The sequence below is a fragment of the Gopherus flavomarginatus genome, chromosome 4 (genome assembly GCF_025201925.1).
Source record: "Gopherus flavomarginatus isolate rGopFla2 chromosome 4, rGopFla2.mat.asm, whole genome shotgun sequence".
NCBI lineage: Eukaryota > Metazoa > Chordata > Testudines > Testudinidae > Gopherus > Gopherus flavomarginatus.
The window spans coordinates 214,779,637-214,797,349 of record NC_066620.1 but is presented as its reverse complement, the minus strand read 5'-3'; the positions used below and the strand labels follow the sequence as shown (position 1 = coordinate 214,797,349).

At 52.5% G+C, this 17,713-nt stretch overlaps 1 protein-coding gene across 1 annotated transcript in view; it reads right to left on the bottom strand.

The window, feature by feature from the left end:
- The window catches only part of LOC127048784 (interferon-induced very large GTPase 1-like), a 150,965-nt gene extending 138,458 nt beyond the window's left edge, over positions 1-12,507 (bottom strand). The window contains 1 exon segment of the mRNA XM_050948689.1: positions 12,478-12,507. The gene's annotated coding sequence lies outside the window, so the exon portion shown is untranslated.
- Positions 12,508-17,713: the final 5,206 nt, after the last annotated feature.

Below are 17,713 nucleotides of genomic sequence, written 5' to 3'. Positions count from 1 at the left end.
TTAAAAATTGGAACTTAGATCCTACTGAGGAAAATACAAAGAAGCATAAACTCTGATGAATTAGGCAGGCCAGAAAAGAATTTGAAGAGCAACTAACAAAAGACACACAAACTAACAGCAATTTTTTTAAACATACATAAGGATCAGAAGCCTGCCAAACAATCAGGGGGCCAGTGGACGATCAAAGTGCTAAAGGAGCACTCAAGGAAGACAAGGCCATTGCGAAGAAGTTAAATGAATTCTTTGCATCGGTCTTTACTGCATGAGAGGGAGATTCCCACACCTGAGCCATTTGAGTGACAAATCTGAAGAATTGTCTCAGATTGGAGTGCCAAGAGAGGATTGGAACAAATCAATACATTAAATAGTAATAAATCACCAGGACCAGATGGTATTCACTCAAGAATTCTGAAGGAACTCAAATATGAATTTGCAAAACTACTAACGGTGCTACATAACCTATCGCTTAAATCAGCCTCTGTACCAGATGCCAGGAGGATAGCTAATGTGACATTGATTTTTCAAGAAAACTCCAGAGGCAAGCCTGGCAATTACAGGCTGGTAAATCTAAAGAATAGAATTATCAGACACACAGATGACCATGACTTATTGGGAAAGAGTCAACACAGCTTTTGTAAAGGGGGATCATGCCTCACCAATCTACTAGAATTCTTTGAGGAGGGCAGGCATGTGGACAAGGGTGATCCAGTGGCTATAGTGTACTTATATTTTCAGAAAGCCTGTGACAAAATTCTTCACCAAAAGTTCTTAATCAAAGTAAGCTGTCATGGGATAAGGGGGAAGGTTCTCTCTTGGGTCAGTAATTGGTTAAAAAATGTGAAACAAAGGGTAGGGATAAATGGTCAGTTTTCAGAATGAAGAGAGGTAAATAGCAGGGTCCCCCAATGACCTGTGTGGAACCAGTGCTGTCCACCATATTCATAAATGATCTGGAAAAAAGGCGTAAACAGTGAGGTGGCAAAATTTACAGATGATACAAAATTACTCAAGATAGCTAAGTCTATAGCAGACTGCAAAGAGCTACGAAGAGATCTCACAAAACTGGGTGACCTGCAACAAAATGGTGGATGAAATTCAATGTTGATAAATGCAAGGTAATACATATTGTAAAACAGAATCCCAACTATACATACAAAATGATGGAATCTAAATTGGAAGTACCACTCAATAAGAAGATCTCGGGGTTTTGTGAATAGTTCTCTGAAAATATCTGCTCAATGTGCATCAGCAGTCACAAAAGCAAATAATGTTGGGAATCATGAGGAAAGAGATAGATAATGAGACAGAAAATATCATATTGCCTCTATATAAATCCATAGGATGCCGACACCTTGAATATTATGATCTGGTCACCCCATCTCAGAAAAGATATATTAGAATTGGAAAAGGTACAGAGAACGGCAACCAAAATGATTAAGAATATGGAACAGTTTCCATATGAGTAGAGATTTAAAAGACTGGGACAGTTCAGCTTGGAAAAGAGATGACTAAGGGAGGATATGATAGAGGTCTATAAAATTGTGAATGGTGTGGTGAAAATGAATAGAGAAATGTTATTTACCCCTTCACATTGCACAAGAATGAGGAGTCACCCAATGAAATTAATAGGTGGCAAGTTTAAAACATAAAGGCAGTAGTTCTTCACACAACGCACAGTCAACCTGTGGAACTCATAGCCGAAGGATGTTGTAAAGGCCAAGACTATAACAGGGTTCAGAAAGGAGCTAGATAAATTCAGTGAGGACAGGTCCATCAATGGCTGTTAGTCAAGATGATCAGGGATGCAATCCAAGGCTCTCAGGTGTCCCTGGGCCTCTGAAACCCAGAAGCTGGGAATGGGCGACAGGGGATGGATCACTTGATGATTCCCTGTTCTATTCATTCCCTCTGGGGCACCTGGCATTGGCCACTGTCAGAAAACAGGATACTGGGCTAGATGGACCTTTGGTCTGGCCCAGTAGGGCCGTTCTTATGTCTCTTAGCCCAGAGGACCCTCTCTTTCAAAAATTCTCCTTGGAGTTTTTGTCTTTCAGTATGCTCAGGGCTGCATCTTCTCCAAAGAGTAAACACCAACTACCTCAGTTGACGGATGTCAATTGTTTTATGTTAATTGAGGCAGCTCTCAGGCCTCTTCCCACCCCTACCCCAGGTGCTAGGTGTTCAGTACCAACAGGTTTGGAACACAATATCCCACATTACATAACTCTAAAATTGTTTCCTGTAAAATCATCTCTGAATAATCATGATAATCAGCTCATTCTTAGCTTTCAGCAGAGAGCACACATGACCCCCTTCAGTGTGATATCAAGAAAATGCTCAGACACAGCTGTACTATACCTGCCACGGCATGTCTGTATTGCATCTCTCTCCTGACATTGACACAGTAGGACTAGCCACTGGCTAGTCCAAATGCGTCTGCACTGGCTCCCTTCCCAGCCCCAGCCTGACCCGATCTCGTCTTCGCCCCTTTCCCAGAGCCTCAGCGCATCCAGGAGCTTCCCTGGACAGCTGCACCATGGCTCCGGTGGGGCCTGAGCCCCTCCCTGCTCAGACCCGCGTGGTAAGGGAGTGGGGCTGCGAGCTCCAGACTGAGATCAGCTCCCTCCACTCAGCATGGAGCTCGCAGCCTCATACCCTGACCACGCGGCTCTGAGCGGGTCGGAGCTCAGGGGCCCTGCCGGAGCCACGCTGCGGCTGTCCAGGGACGCTCCTGGATGCGCTGCAGCTCTGGGTGAGGGGGGAGCCGGAGGTAAGGGGCTGGGGCAGTGGGGGTTGGCTAAGGGGCAGGAAGTCCCAGGGACAGTCAGGGGGCAGAGGCTGGGGGTGGTAATCAGGGGACAGAAAATGGGGGGGTTGGATCATGGGTGTTCCAAGGGTCTGTCAGGACTTAGTGGGGGGGGGGAGTGGATGGGATCGGGGCAATCAGGAGACAGGGAGCAGGGGTGGAGTCCCGGGGTGGTGGTCCTGGGGAGTCTCGGGGGGACGGTGAGGGGACAAGGAGCAGGATGGGTCGGGGATTCTGAGGGGGGTCGGGAGGTCGGGGGGCAGGAAGTGGGTGGGGGTCGGATAGAGGGCAGGGCCAGGCTGTTTGGGAGGCACAGCCTTCCATACCCTAAAGCTCATTCAGCAGTTTGAGGCTTGCAGAAGAGCCAAGCTGTTAGCTTTTCCATTAGGGCTACCATCCCTTTCACTTCTCAAATGCTAAATTATAGTCTATATAGACAAGCCTGTGACTAGAGCTGATCGGGAGAACAGAAGGGTGTGCTGTATGCCGGGTGCTAAGATACAGGATGTGGACCTGAGGCTGAAAAGGATACCAGCGGGAGCGGGGAAGAATCCGTTGATTGTCCTTCATGTGAGAACGAATGATACAGCCAGATAGTCTCCCTTGATACATTCCAGAGAGTATGCCAGACTGGGGAAGACGCTTAAGGAAATCGAGGCTCAGGTGACCTTCAGTGGGATTCTGCCGGTTCCTAGAGAAGGGCGACAAAGGTGTGACAAGATTATGGCGATCAACAGATGGCTCAGGCAGTGGTGCTATGAGAAGGGCTTTGGGATGTACGGCCATTGGGAAGCATTTACGGACAGAAGACTGTTCTCTCGGGATGGACTTCACCTGAGCAAGGAGGGAAATAGACTTCTAGGATGGAGGCTCGCTGACCTGATTAAGAGAGCTTTAAACTAGAAATTTGGGGGAGATGGTTGGGAGATGTTCGGGAGATCTCCACGCCGGAATTTAACCTTGAGAGGGAAGTAAACAAAATCAGAGGGGATACAGCCGTGGACAGAAGAATTGGCATAAGGAGGAAGGGTAGTGTAGATAACAGACTAACAGGTGATGTTGGTGGTAGAATGTCCATGCCTAACAGGGTACAGAATGTGAGTGAAGCCAAACGGCAAAAATTAAGATGTCTGTACACTACTGCGAGGAGCCTAGGGAACAAAATGGAGGAACTAGAGCTACTGGTGCAGGAAGTGAAACCGGATATTATAGGGATAACAGAAACGTGGTGGAATAGTAGTCATGACTGGAGTACAGGTATTGTAGGCTATGTGCTGTTTAGGAAAGATAGAAATAAAGGCAAAGGTGGTGGAGTAGCATTGTACATCAATGAGGAGGTTAACTGTAAAGAAATAAGAAGTGATGGAATGGACAAGACAGAGTCTGTCTGGGCAAAAATCACACTGGGAAAGAAAGCTACTAGAGCATCCCCTGAGATAGTGCTTGGGGTGTGCTACAGACCGCCGGGATCTGATTTGGATATGGATAGAGACCTCTTTAATGTTTTTAATGAAGTAAACACTAATGGGAATTGTGTGATCATGGGAGACTTTAACTTCCCAGATATAGACTGGAGGACAAGTGCTAGCAAGAATAGTAGGGCTCAGACTTTTCTGGATGTGATAGCTGATGGATTCCTTCACCAAGTAGTTGACAAACCAACAAGAGGGGATGCCATTTTAGATTTGGTTTTGGTGAGCAGTGAGGACCTCATAGAAGAAATGGTTGTAGGGGACAACCTTGGTTCGAGTGATCATGAGCTAATTCAGTTCAAACTAGATAGAAGGATAAACAAAAATAGATCTGGGACTAGGGTTTTTGATTTCAAAAGGGCTAACTTTAAAGAATTAAGGAAATTAGTTAGGGAAGTGGATTGGACTGAAGAACTTGTGGATCTAAATGTGGAAGAGGCCTGGAATTACTTTAAGTCGCAGCTGCAGAAACTATCGGAAGCCTGCATCCCAAGAAAGGGGAAAAAACCATAGGCAGGAGTTGTAGACCAAGCTGGATGAGCAAGCATCTCAGAGAGGTGATTAAGAAAAAGCAGAAAGCCTACAAGGAGTGGAAAAAGGGTGGGATTAGCAAGAAAAGCTATCTTAGTGAGGTCAGAACATGTAGGGATAAAGTGAGAAAAACTAAAAGCCAAGTAGAGTTGAACCTTGCAAAGGGAATTAAAACCAATAGTAAAAGGTTCTATAGCCATATAAATAAGAAGAAAACAAAGAAAGAAGAAGTGGGACCGCTACACACTGAGGATGGAAAGGAGGTTAAGGATAATCTAGGCATGGCCCAATATCTAAATAAGTACTTTGCCTCAGTTTTTAATAAGGCTAATGGGGAGCTTAGGGGTAATGGAAGGATGACAAACGGGAATGAGGATATGGAGGTGGATATTACCACATCTGAGATAGAAGCCATACTTGAACAGCTTAATGGGACAAAATCGGAGGGCCCGGACAATCTTCATCCGAGAATATTAAAGGAACTGGCGCATGAACTTGCAAGCCCGTTAGCGAGAATTTTTAATGAAACAGTAAACTCAGAGGTTGTACTGTACGACTGGAGAATTGCTAACGTAGTTCCTATCTTTAAGAAAGGGAGAAAGAGTGATCCGAGTAACTATAGGCCTGTTAGTTTGACATCTCTAGTATGTAAGGTCTTAGAAAAATTTTTGAAGGAGAAAGTAGTTAAGGACATTGAGGTCAATGGTAATTGGGACAAAGTACAACATGGTTTTACTAAAGGTAGATCATGCCAAACCAACCTGATCTCCTTCTTTGAGAAGGTGACAGACTATTTAGACAAAGGAAATGCGGTAGACCTAATTTACCTCGATTTCAATAAGGCATTTGACACGGTTCCACATGCGGAATTATTAGACAAATTGGAAAAGATGGGGATCAATAATGAGAATTGAAAGGTGGATAAGGAACTGGTTAAAGGGGAGACTACAACAGGTCATACTGAAGGGTGAACTGTCAGGCTGGAAGGAGGTTACTAGTGGAGTTCCTCAAGGATCAGTTCTGGGACCAATCTTATTTAACCTTTTTATTACTGACCTTGGCACAAAAGGCGGAAATGTGTCATCCGCGAACTTTATTAGCACAAAGCTGGGGGGTATTGCTAACACGGAGAAGGACCGGAATATCATACAGGAAGATCTGGACAACCTTGTAAACTGGAGTAATAGTAATAGGATGAAATTTAATAGTGAAAAGTGCAAGGTCATGCACTTAGGGACTAATAATAAGAACTTTAGATATAGATAGGGGACGCATCAGTTGGAAGCAACAGAGGAGGAGAAGGACCTTGGGGTATTGGTAGATCACAGGATGATTATGAGCCACCAATGTGATATGGCCGTGAAAAAAGCTAATGCTGTTTTAGGATGCATCAGGCGAGGTATTTCCAGCAAAGATAAGGAGGTGTTAGTACCATTATATAAGGCGCTAGTGAGACCTCACCTGGAATACTGTGTGCAGTTCTGGTCTCCCATGTTTAAGAAGGATGAATTCAAACTGGAACAGGTTCAGAGATAGGCTACTAGGATGATCCGAGGAATAGAAAACCTGTCATATGAAAGGAGACTCAAAGAGCTTGGCTTGTTTAGTCTAGCCAAAAGAAGGCTGAGGGGGGATATGCTTGCTCTTTATAAATATATCAGAGGGATTAATATTAGGGAGGGAGAGGAATTATTTAAGCTTAGTACCAATGTAGAAACAAGAACGAATGGGTATAAACTGGACACTAGGAAGTTTAGACTTGACATTAGACGAAGGTTTCTAACCATTAGAGGAGTGAAGTTCTGGAACAGTCTTCCAAAGGGAGTAGTGGGGGCAAAAGACATATCTGGCTTTAAGATTAAGCTTGATAAGTTTATGGAAGGGATGGTATGATGGGAGAGCCAAATTTTGGCAATTAATCTTTGATTATCGACAGATCAGTATGCCCAGTGGTTGGTGACGGGATGTTGGATGGGATGGGATCTGAGTTACTGCAAAGAATTCTTTTCTGAGTGCTGGCTGGTGAGTCTTGCCCACATGCTCAGGGTTTAGCTGATCGCCATATTTGGGGTAGGGAGGGAATTTTCCTCCAGGGCAGATTGGCAGAGGCCCTGGAGGTTTTTCGCCTTCCCCTGCAGCGTGGGGCATGGGTCACTTGCTGGTGGATTCTCTGCAGCTTGAGGTCTTCAAACCACAATTTGAAGACTTCAATAACTCAGGCATAGGTTATGGGTTTGTTGTAGAAGTGGATGGGTAGGGTTCTGTGGCCTGCTTTGTGCAGGGGGTCAGACTAGATGATCACATTGGTCCCTTCTGACCCTAGAATCTATGAATCTATTTAATTTCAGTGCCACAGGGAGATTCATGTCAGGGGACGGTAGCTTCATTTAAAATTAGCCACTGGGGGAGGGATCACATGAGAAGAGCAATATCCTTCCCAACCCTACAAGGGAGACCCCCCTCCTCTGCATTCCCTGAGGCTCCAGAGGGGTTAATTCAGTGGTTCTCAAATGTTCATCCTGGTGACCCCTTTCACATAGCAAACCTTTGAGTGCGAACCCCCTCTTATAAATTAAAAACACTTTTTTATATATTTAACACTATTATAAATGCTGGAGGCAAAGCAGGGTTTGAGGTGGAGGCTGACAGTTCGCGACCCCCAGTAATAACCTCATGACCCCCGAGGGGTCCTGACCCCCAGTTTGAGACCCCCTGGGTTAATTTAATTTTAGCACCCTGTGTCCATTCACATGCATGTGCTATTTTGAGCATGTCAGTTTTCACAACATAGGCTCATCCCAGATTCTGGAACAAGCTCAAATGCTCAGTTCGTGGAGTATGTACATAGTCTATACTAAAGACAAATGCACAGTAACCGTCTCCAGTTTGTGAGGGACCCCATGGAGCCAGTCTCTAGGAAACAGATAAATGCATGGAGGTTAAGTCCATTAATGGCTGTTAGCCAGGATGGGTAAGGAATGGTGTCCCTAGCCTCTGTTTGTCAGAGGGTGGATATGGATGGCAGGAGAGAGATCACTTGATCATTGCCTGTTAGGTTCACTCCCTCTGGGGCACTTGGCATTGGCCACTGTTGGCAGACAGGATACTGGGCTGGATGGACCTTTGGTCTGACCCAGTATGGCTGTTCTTATGTTCTAACCTAAATGAACCCAAAGTTATGGAGACAGGTATCAGCCAAGGAAGCCAGCAGAGTACCAGAAATCTGGAAAAATCTCTGACTAGATGGGCTCAGGCCTTTGGTCACAAGCTGAGGAGGTTCAAAAGTTTTGGATTTTTTTTAAGCAGAATTTTTTTATTGTTTCTTTAAACAATCAAACACAGCAAGCAGCAAATATTTGGCCACACACTTCTGAAACCCAAAACCATATTCAGATTTTGGCAGACTAATTTCAGCTTTTCAATTAAAAACCCACAACAAATTTTGAAGGAAAGCAGACATTGTCCATGATTTTTTTTCTGCTTTTTAAAACCCCCTAGTTTTCGATCCAGAAAAAGTTTTGATGGAAAATATTTGTCCAATCCTTTTAATGAGCTTTAGTGCCTTTTAGCTGATGCTGAGAACCAGTGATACCTTGTAAAGAAGTTTTCTCAAACCTGTGTTTGTGCCAAGATGCAGAAGGTTTATTTTTCCCAGGGCTGCCCATGGTGGGGAAGCAAGTGGGGCAATTTGCACCAGGCCCCACAGGGGCCCACACGAGAATATAGTATTGTATAGTATTGCAATTTTTTTTATGGAAGGGGCCCCCAAAATTGCTTTGCCCCAGGCCCCCTGAATTCTCTGGGCGGATGAGCAGGGGCAACAGCCCCCTCTCCACTGCCACTTCCCACCAACTTCCCTGAATCGCCATCAGAACAGCTCCCTGCAACACCCCAGCCACATTGTCCCAGTTCGTCACTTTGAAAATAGGGCCAGGCTGCAGGGAGGGAGGAGATGGCAGCCTGCAGCCCCACCAGTTATTCTGGGCACTAGCGGCTCTGCCAGTGGTGCCCACAATGTGCCAAGTGCTCGCCTCACATGCACACATACACTGCCCCAAAGAGCTCATAGCCAGAAAACAGATACTGTGTTTTTGGTGGCTATCAACTATCCCTAAGTGCCCCTCAGCCCAGCCCAGAGTAGCCTCTTGTGGTGGTTGTGGCCCAGGTGAGATTTGGGGGTTAGGATGCAGGAGGCTGTGACGTTATTGACATGAACTAGGGCCAAATGAATCATTGGTGCAACCAAGGTCCTGTAGTGGCACCAAATATTGTATAAAAGGGGTCAAATAGGGTGTCTAAGACAAGGTTATGGGTTGCTGGTTATGATTATGCCAGACTAACACGGCTACCCTTCTGATGTATGCATGTATTATCTTTGAATTTAAAGTTGTAAGTATTGGCTCTACACTGTCTGTATTTCAAACTTATGCTGTGCTTCTGGGTGCCACCCCAGACAAGTTGGTGTCAGCTCTGCCTAGCCTGTTTGATGGCCCGTTAAGGACCATCAGCTACAACTGACCTATTGAGTGAAGGTAGACACACTTTGTGACTCAGCAAGGTATGCAGGGACATGCCTATGGACAGAACTCTGAGGTTTTTCCATGCCATGTGCTGGGCGGCTTGTCTTTGGGACGAAGACAGCAGAGACCACATGGCAAGAGACTATAAACAGCTTCTGCAGCTCCTCCATCTGGTCTTCAATCCTGCTTCTTACCTCTGGAGGGACTTTGCTACAAACTGAAGCTCTGAACAAAGGACTGAATGACCCATCCCAGCGGGGGATGTTCCAGAAACTTGATTTGAACCTGCAGTTTATTCCATCACTGCTACAAGCCTAAACCAAGAACTTTGCCATTACTGTATGGAATTGATTCCATTTAACCAATTCTTGCTTTCATCTGTATTTTTTCCTTTCATGAATAAACCTTTAGATTTTAGATTCTAAAGGATTGGCAACAGCGTGATTTGTGGGTAAGATCTGATGTGTATATTGACCTGGGTCTGGGGCTTGGTCCTTTGGGATCGGGAGAACCATTTTTCTTTTACTGGGGTGTTGGTTTTCATAACCATTCATCCCCAGGATGAGTGGCACTGGTGGTGCTACTGGGAAACTGGAGTGTGTAAGGGAATTCCTTGTGTGACTTGTGGTTAACCAGTGGGGTGGAACCAAAGTCCTCTTTGTCTGGTTGGTTTGGTTTGCCTTAGAGGTGGAAAATCCCCAGCCTTGGGCTGTAACTGCCCTGTTTTAAGCAATTTGTCCTGAATTGGCACACTCAGTTGTATCTCACAAGAACCAGCATCGTTACAGAGGGGGTGAGGCTGGGGATGTGGGCTCTGGGATGGGGCCAGTAATGAGGAGTTGAGGGTGCGAGGAGACTCTGGACTGGGGCAGGGGGTTGGAGTGCTGGGGGGGGTGAGGGCTCTGGCTACGGGCTCTGGTCTGGGGTTGGGGATGAGCGGTACTGCAGGAGGGTGCTCCGGGCTGGGACTGAGGGGTTTGAAGAGCGGGAGAGGGATCAGGAATGGGGCATGGTGTGGGGGAATCGGGTGCAAGCTCTGGGCAGCGCTTACCTCAAGCAGCTCCCAGAAGCAGCGGCATGTCCTCTCTCCAGCTCTTACGCAGAGACGCAGCCGGCCAGGAGACTCTGCCCTCTGTCCTGTCTACAGGTGCTGCCCCACAGCTCCCATTGGCAGCGCTTGGGGCAGGGTCAGTGTGCGGAGCACCCTGGCTGTCCCTACACGTAGGAGCTGGAGGGGGGACGTGCCTCTGCTTCTGTGAGCCGTGTGGAGTGGGGCAAGCCCCAGACCCCGCTCCCTGGCGAGAGCTCAAGGGCTGGAATAAAACATCTGGAGGGCCGGATGTGGCCCCCGGGCTGTAGTTTGCCCACCACTGTGCCAGCTAGTTCTGATATCAGGGCCCCCCCCACTGTTAGCATCCCTGACCCACAGCCTGCTTCTGAACCCAGGTGTCCCCCTTTGCCCTACCAGATAATCTCTGAACTCAGATCTTCCCATTGACCCCCCTGGTCAGCTGTTGAACCCAGGTCACTGTTCTCTATTACACAGCACACTTTGGTGATTTTAATAGTTTTCTTCTCCAGTTTCCCTCAGGTCACCCATCAGCAGCAAACCAACAGGAAAGTGGATAACTCTGTGCATAGGCGGCAGGCTATATAGGTTTGCGGTGCCCAGGCTCCAAGAATATTCAGGGCCGGGTGCCCTGCTCCAGCAATATTTGGAGATGGGTCTCTGCCTCGGCCCCGCCTGGAGCGGGTCCTGGCCCCGGCCCCCGCGGGTCTCCCCCCACCGCGCCGCCCCGCCACGTCCCTGCCTGGAGCGGGTCCCAGCCTCCGCCTTCCACCGCTCCCCCTGCATCTCCCCTCCCCTGCATCCCTGCCTGCTCTTGCTGCCAGAGAAGGGCTCCCTGCAGAACTGCTGTCTGCTGCCCCAGGGTCCTAGCGCCTGCCATCCGCTAATGGCAAGGCAGGCTGCCCTTACCCTGCCCTTCTGCCCTAGCCCTGAGCCTCTCCAACGCCCCAAACCCTCATCCTCAGCCCCAACCGTCATCCCCCTGCACCCTGATCCTCTGCCCCAGCCAGAGCCCTCATCCCCCTGCACCCTGATCCTCTGCCCCAGCCCTGAGCCCCCCCCGCAGCACAAACCCCTCATCCTCAGCCCCAACCCTCATTCCCCTGCACCCTGAGCCTCTGCCCCAGCTCTGAGCCCCCCCCACATCATGAACCCCTCATCCTCAGCCCCAACCCTCATTCCCCTGCAGCCTGATCCTCTGCCCCAGCGTGCACCACCTCCCCCTTCCTACACCCCCACCCCAGCCGAGCCTGCACCCAAACTCCATCGCAAAGCCTGCAGCCCTCACGCCCTCCTGCAATCCCATCCCCTGCCCCAGCCCGGAGCCTGCACCCAGCACCCAAACTCCTTCCCAAAGCCTGCACCCCTCCTGCACCCTAATCCCCAGCCCAGGACCTGCACCCCAGACCTCCCCCCTGAAACCCCGCCCAGAGCCTTAGGCAGGTGGAGGCGGAGTTTGAGGGGGCAGAGTTGGGGGGGCGGGTTCTGGGCACCACCAAAATTTCTACAAACTTGCCTCCCATGACTCTGTGGTAAATGTTGCCTGATGTTGGGAAAGCCCCAGAACCACTAGTGCAGTAGGGAAAAACAAGGATGGGTAGAAAACAGATCACAAAACACAGACAGATCAATCAGAACCCTCAGCACTCTTGAAAATCCCGCTAGGCCTCTATCTGCATCTTTAAGCATCTCAATAGCTTTGAAAATCTGTCCCCAGGAGCTTAGCAGCACTCAGAGAAGATCTGGACATTTCCCTGGATGATGAGAACTGCCAGCATTACAATAGCAGGGATTTTAGAAACAAACGTTTGGAAGGGACAAGAATCTCCTATATCAAGGCAGGAGCCAACCTCTACCTGCCTGGCTGGGGATTAGGAAGAAATTTACACTAGAGATTATCCCATAATTAATTGCTCACTTCTTGCATCTTTCTCTGAAGCATCTACTGGCCACTATCAGAGACAGGAGACTGAATGGGGTGGATCACTGGTCTCATCTAAATCCTGCCTGGGGATCCACATCTTGCAGGGTGCCCACAATATGTGAGAATTCCTATGTTCCTAAAAGCCAACATTGTACCTTAGATCGCCAACGTTTTCCAGCTCTCTGCGCTGCTCTGTGCTTGCTCTGCGCTTTCCTCATTGACAAACTGCAAGGCTATTTATACAGCAAAGTTTCCGTTACAGTTTTGGTAGCTTGCCAGTAACTTCCCCTGATTTCTTGTAAATCACAGTGCTTATAGAAAGGGTGAAAAATGTAATCTGTTGGCTAAACAAAGTTCTGACTGGAGTGTCAGGTTAGTCATGTAAACACTAGACAAAGTGAGACCTGGCAGGGTCTGGGACAGATACTTAGCAGGACATTCCTGTTTTAAATTGAATGGAAAAAAGGTTGTAACTTAACATCACAGAAAGACTTGTGTTTCATGATGTGTTCTGATAGTGAGAGCCTATTGAGCTGCTCTATAAATATTCTGTTGCCAACTGCTTGTGCCCAGGACAGTGAGTGGGAGGCTGCTGAAGGAGACTGGGGCACTCCCGTGAGTCACCAGTGCAGGTGTCCTGTCCTAGAGATGAGCATTTCTTGGAAGAGCCTTGTGCCTTCTCCTGCTCCAGGAATAACCAGCTCTGGAGCATTCTGTCCCTGAATCTGTGAGCTGCAGGAAAGTGGGGTTTGCTGCCTGCTTGAATGGCAGGTAGGGTTGCCAGGTGTCTGGTTTTAGGCCGGAACGCCTGGTGGCAAAGGGACCCTGGTATCTCTGGTCAGCACCACCGACCGGGCTGTTAAAAGTCTGGTCGGCAGTGCTGTGGATGTAAGGCAGGCTACTCCTGACCTGACCTGGCACAGGTCTGGGCCCCGGAAGCAGCTGCCAGGTCCAGCTCCTAGGCAAGGGGGGCACTGGGCTCCGTGCATGTCCCCTGTCCTGAGTGCCGGTACCATACTCTCACTGGCTGGAGACCATGGTCAATGGGAGCTGGCGGGGCGGAACCTGCAGGTGAGAGCAGCGTGTGGATCCCTGTGGCCCTTCCCAGCTTTGAGGCCACAGAGCGTTTACCCTGCATCCCCTTCCCAGCTCCGAGGCTGCAGAGCCTTACCTGTGTCCCTGTTCCCCATTCCATGTTCCCGTTCCCCCTCCAGCAAACATGTGTAACCCTTCTGCCCCTCTGAGCTGGCAGCAGCAAGGGCTAGGTTCAGTATCCAGGGGTTCCGTTTCAGTAACACAATGCATAACCGGCTCGAGGCCCTACCCAGTGACCTGGGACACTTACATATCACACCCCCCTGGGCGCCTCTAGGAGGCAATACTTCCCCTCTCGCAAGCACGGAGTCTGAGTGTAGCAAAATCCTTTTAATAAAGGAAGGAAACAATGCAGCATCCCATTGGAGAAACACCACAAACAGGATTATAACACAAACCATAGACAAAAACCCACCTCTAAGTACGTTTGGCACTGTCCTTTTCCCCTTAGGGTCTTAAGTCCAATTACCCCAAAGCCCAACAACCCAAAAGTCTCTGGTCAGTGCCACCCCAGAATTCAAAAGTTTATCTGCAGTGTTTTACCCCCCTAGCCTGGGTGGAAATGGGGGCCACATAGGGTGTTAAGGGGCACTTTGGCGAGGCTGGTGTGGCTCCCCTCCCCCTCAGGGAGGGTCGAGCCCCATCAGTCATCCAGGGGGGCAGGGCCGCTGAGCGGAAGTCCTGCTCCTCAAAGGGTCAGGCGGCGGCCCGGAAGATTAAAGCCGGGCCCCAGCCTTCAGTTGTGGCTCGGCCACCGGCAGGAGCAGACGTGCCTGCCGCTGCTCGTGACTGGGAGGCTGCCCGAGCCAGAGGCCGAGACCAGGAGCCGCCAGAGCTTCCTTGCCCCTACTACGACGAGGGGCCGCCAGAGCCTCCTCGCCCCTACTACGACGAGGGGCCGCCAGAGCCGCCTGGCCCCAACTACGACGAGGGGCCGCCAGAGCCGCCTGGCCCCTACTACGACGAGGGGCCGCCAGAGCCGCCTGGCCCCTACTACGACGAGGGGCCGCCAGAGCCTCCTCGCCCCAACTACGACGAGGGGCCGCCAGAGCCGCCTGGCCCCAACTACGACGAGGGGCCGCCAGAGCCGCCTGGCCCCTACTACGACGAGGGGCCGCCAGAGCCGCCTGGCCCCAACTACGACGAGGGGCCGCCAGAGCCGCCTGGCCCCAACTACGACGAGGGGCCGCCAGAGCTGCCTGGCCCCTACTACGACGAGGAGCCGCCAGAGCTTCCTCGCCCCTACTATGACGAGGGGCCGCCAGAGCCTCCTCGCCCCTACTACGACGAGGGGCCGCCAGAGCCGCCTGGCCCCTACTACGACGAGGGGCCGCCAGAGCCGCCTGGCCCCTACTACGACGAGGGGCCGCCAGAGCCTCCTCGCCCCTACTACGACGAGGGGCCGCCAGAGCCGCCTGGCCCCAACTACGAAGAGGGGACGCCAGAGCCTCCTCGCCCCAACTACGACGAGGGGCCGCCAGAGCCGCCTGGCCCCTACCACGATGAGGGGCCGCCAGAGCCGCCCGGCCCCAACCACGACGAGGGGCCGCCAGAGCCGCCCGGCCCCTACTACGACGAGGGGCCGCCAGAGCCGCCCGGCCCCTACTACGACGAGGGGCCGCCAGAGCCGCCTGGCCTCAACCACGACGAGGGGCCGCCAGAGCCGCCTGGCCCCTACCACGACGAGGGGCCGCCAGAGCCGCCTCGCCCCAACTACGACGAGGGGCCGCCAGAGCCGCCTGGCCTCTACTACGACGAGGGGCCGCCAGAGCCGCCCGGCCCCTACTACGACGAGGGGCCGCCAGAGCCGCCCGGCCCCTACTACGACGAGGGGCCGCCAGAGCCGCCTGGCCCCTACTACGACGAGGAGCCCCCAAACCAGGCGTGGCCCGAATTCCCCGAAACTCTACCGGACCTGCCGCCCAGCCCGGATTGGGAGGAACCGATGGTCCTGGACGTCCCCGGAACAGAGGCCCCGGACCAGGTAGGAATAGAGGGGGAATTAGGAAGTAGCCCGGGGGCAGCTGACTCCAGTCAGGCTGCAGAGCTACCGTTGCCCATGTCAGTGTGTTGCGGTCAGGACCCCACTGACCACCAGTAGAGGTGACAACCGCTACCAGGGCCCCGGGCTGGAACGCAGAGGAGTGGGTGGGCCTGCGTTGCCCCTGCCACCCGTAACCGGGTGGCAGATTCCCCCTCTTCCCAGTCGGAGAGGCCGGTAACTGTTTAACTGTGTTTGGTGCCCCGCCCGAACCCAGGGCTGGGCCCCCTCTGACTTTGCCACTGCTCTGCCCTGCCCCAAAGGGACGGAGCTACTTGTAACTGCGTGTTTGGTGCTCTACCCTGCTCCAAAGGGCCAGAGCTACTTAGAACTGTGTTTGGTGCCCCGCCCAAACCAAGGGCTGGGCCCCCTTTGACTTTGTCACTGCTCTGACCTGCCGAAAGGCCAGAGCAGACTGTAATCGCAGGGAAGACATCGAGGCCGGTGTGGCTCCCCTCCCCCTCAGGGAGGGTCGAGCCCCGGTGGAACCCGTCTACAACTGGTATCTGACCAGGGACCTTCTGAACCCGTGCCCCTGTGAGAAGGGGCTGGTAGAAGGACGCCTGCGCATCCGGAGTCCCGAGGGCAGGGAACATGGATGTGGAACGGCTAGTCCAGCTGCTGACGGAGAGCCAGGAGCGGCAGCAGGCGGCGCAACTGCTGCAGCAGCAACAGCAGCAGGCCACCCATCTCGAGCAGCAGCAACAGCGAGATGCCGCCCACCTCCAGCAGCAACGACAGCAACATGCCGCTCAGTTGGAGCACCAGCAACAACTCATCCAGCAACTCGGGGCCCAGCTACAGACGCTGCTCAGGCCCGCCGCCCGAGTCCCCGAAGGGACCACGCGGGACCCCGGCCGTCGGCGCCTCTGCGCCTGACCAAGATGGGCCCGGGGGATGACCCTGAGGCCTTCTTGGTCACCTTCGAGCGCGTGGCCCTGGTCGCTGAATGGGCCCGAGCCCAATGGGCCACCCTTCTAGTCCCGTATTTAACTGGGCCCGCCCAGCTGGCCTACCGCGGGTTGGCCACGGAGGATGCCCAGAACTATGATCGGGTGAAGGCCACGATCCTCGACACCTTGGACGTCAGCCCCGAAACCTTCCGACAACGGTTCCGGGGCCAGACCTACCCGACCGGCGCCCATCCCCGGTTAATTGCATAAGGCCTGAAAGAGGCCTGCTGCCGCTGGCTGCAGCCAGAAACCCGGACGGCGGAGGAAGTGACCGAGCAGGTGGTCCTCGAACAATTCGTACATATCCTGCCGGTTCGAGGAAGGGCCTGGGTGCTCCGCCACCGGCCTACGACCCTAGCCGCAGCAGTCTCCCTGATGGAGAATTTCCTTGCGGCGGAGGCTCCCATGGGGCTGGCCTCCCGGCCACCCGCCCCGGGGCCCGACCAAACTCGTGGAAGCAGGAGAGGACCCGGCCTGCCGGGACAGCGGCGGCTGAGTCATGGACTAGGCCCTGAACTTGCGCTGCGGACCCAACGCGCGGAGCCTGGCCTGCACACGGGTTCGGGGACCTCTCCTGCGGGTCCGTCGGAGCCCCGCCGAAAACCCCGAAGCCCTCAGGCCACCGGTCCCCGGCGCGGACACTCCGAAGTAGGACCTTGCTTTAGATGCGGGAGGACCGGCCACTTACAGCGGGACTGCCCGGAGATGGAGTGTGACTTTGGGCAGGTCTGCGCAGGAGAGGGCCGGGCCCGGCGGCCTCAGCCCCTGAAGCTCACAGTCCCGGTACTCGTGGGGGACCAAGCCACCATGGCCCTGGTCGACTCCGGCTGTGGTCAAACGCTGGTCCGTCAGGCGCTGGGGCCCCCGATCGATCCTAGTCTGGGGCCCATTCACCTACAATGTATCCATGGGGATGTTTGGCCCTATCCCAGTGCTCGGGCCCGCCTGACTGTTAACGGCCTCACTCGGTCGCTGATCGTCGGCGTGGCCCCTCGACTGGCCTATCCTGTCATCCTGGGACGTGACTGACCCGCCTTTGACGGGCTCCTTCGATCTATACCGGCCCTAGCGGCCGAGTCCCCGGAAGCCCCTGTGGAAACCGAGACAGATGCCGAGGGGGCCGGACTAGAGACCCCAGAGGCCGAGGAGTTAATCGAGGGAGCGCCCTCTGTACCCCGTTTTGACACGGACTTCTGCCGGGACTAGTGGGCCGACCCCACTCTCCGACGGGCCTACGAACAACTGGCCGCAGTTGATGGGTCCATTATCGACCCTGGCCGGGCTATGCAGTGGCCCCACTTT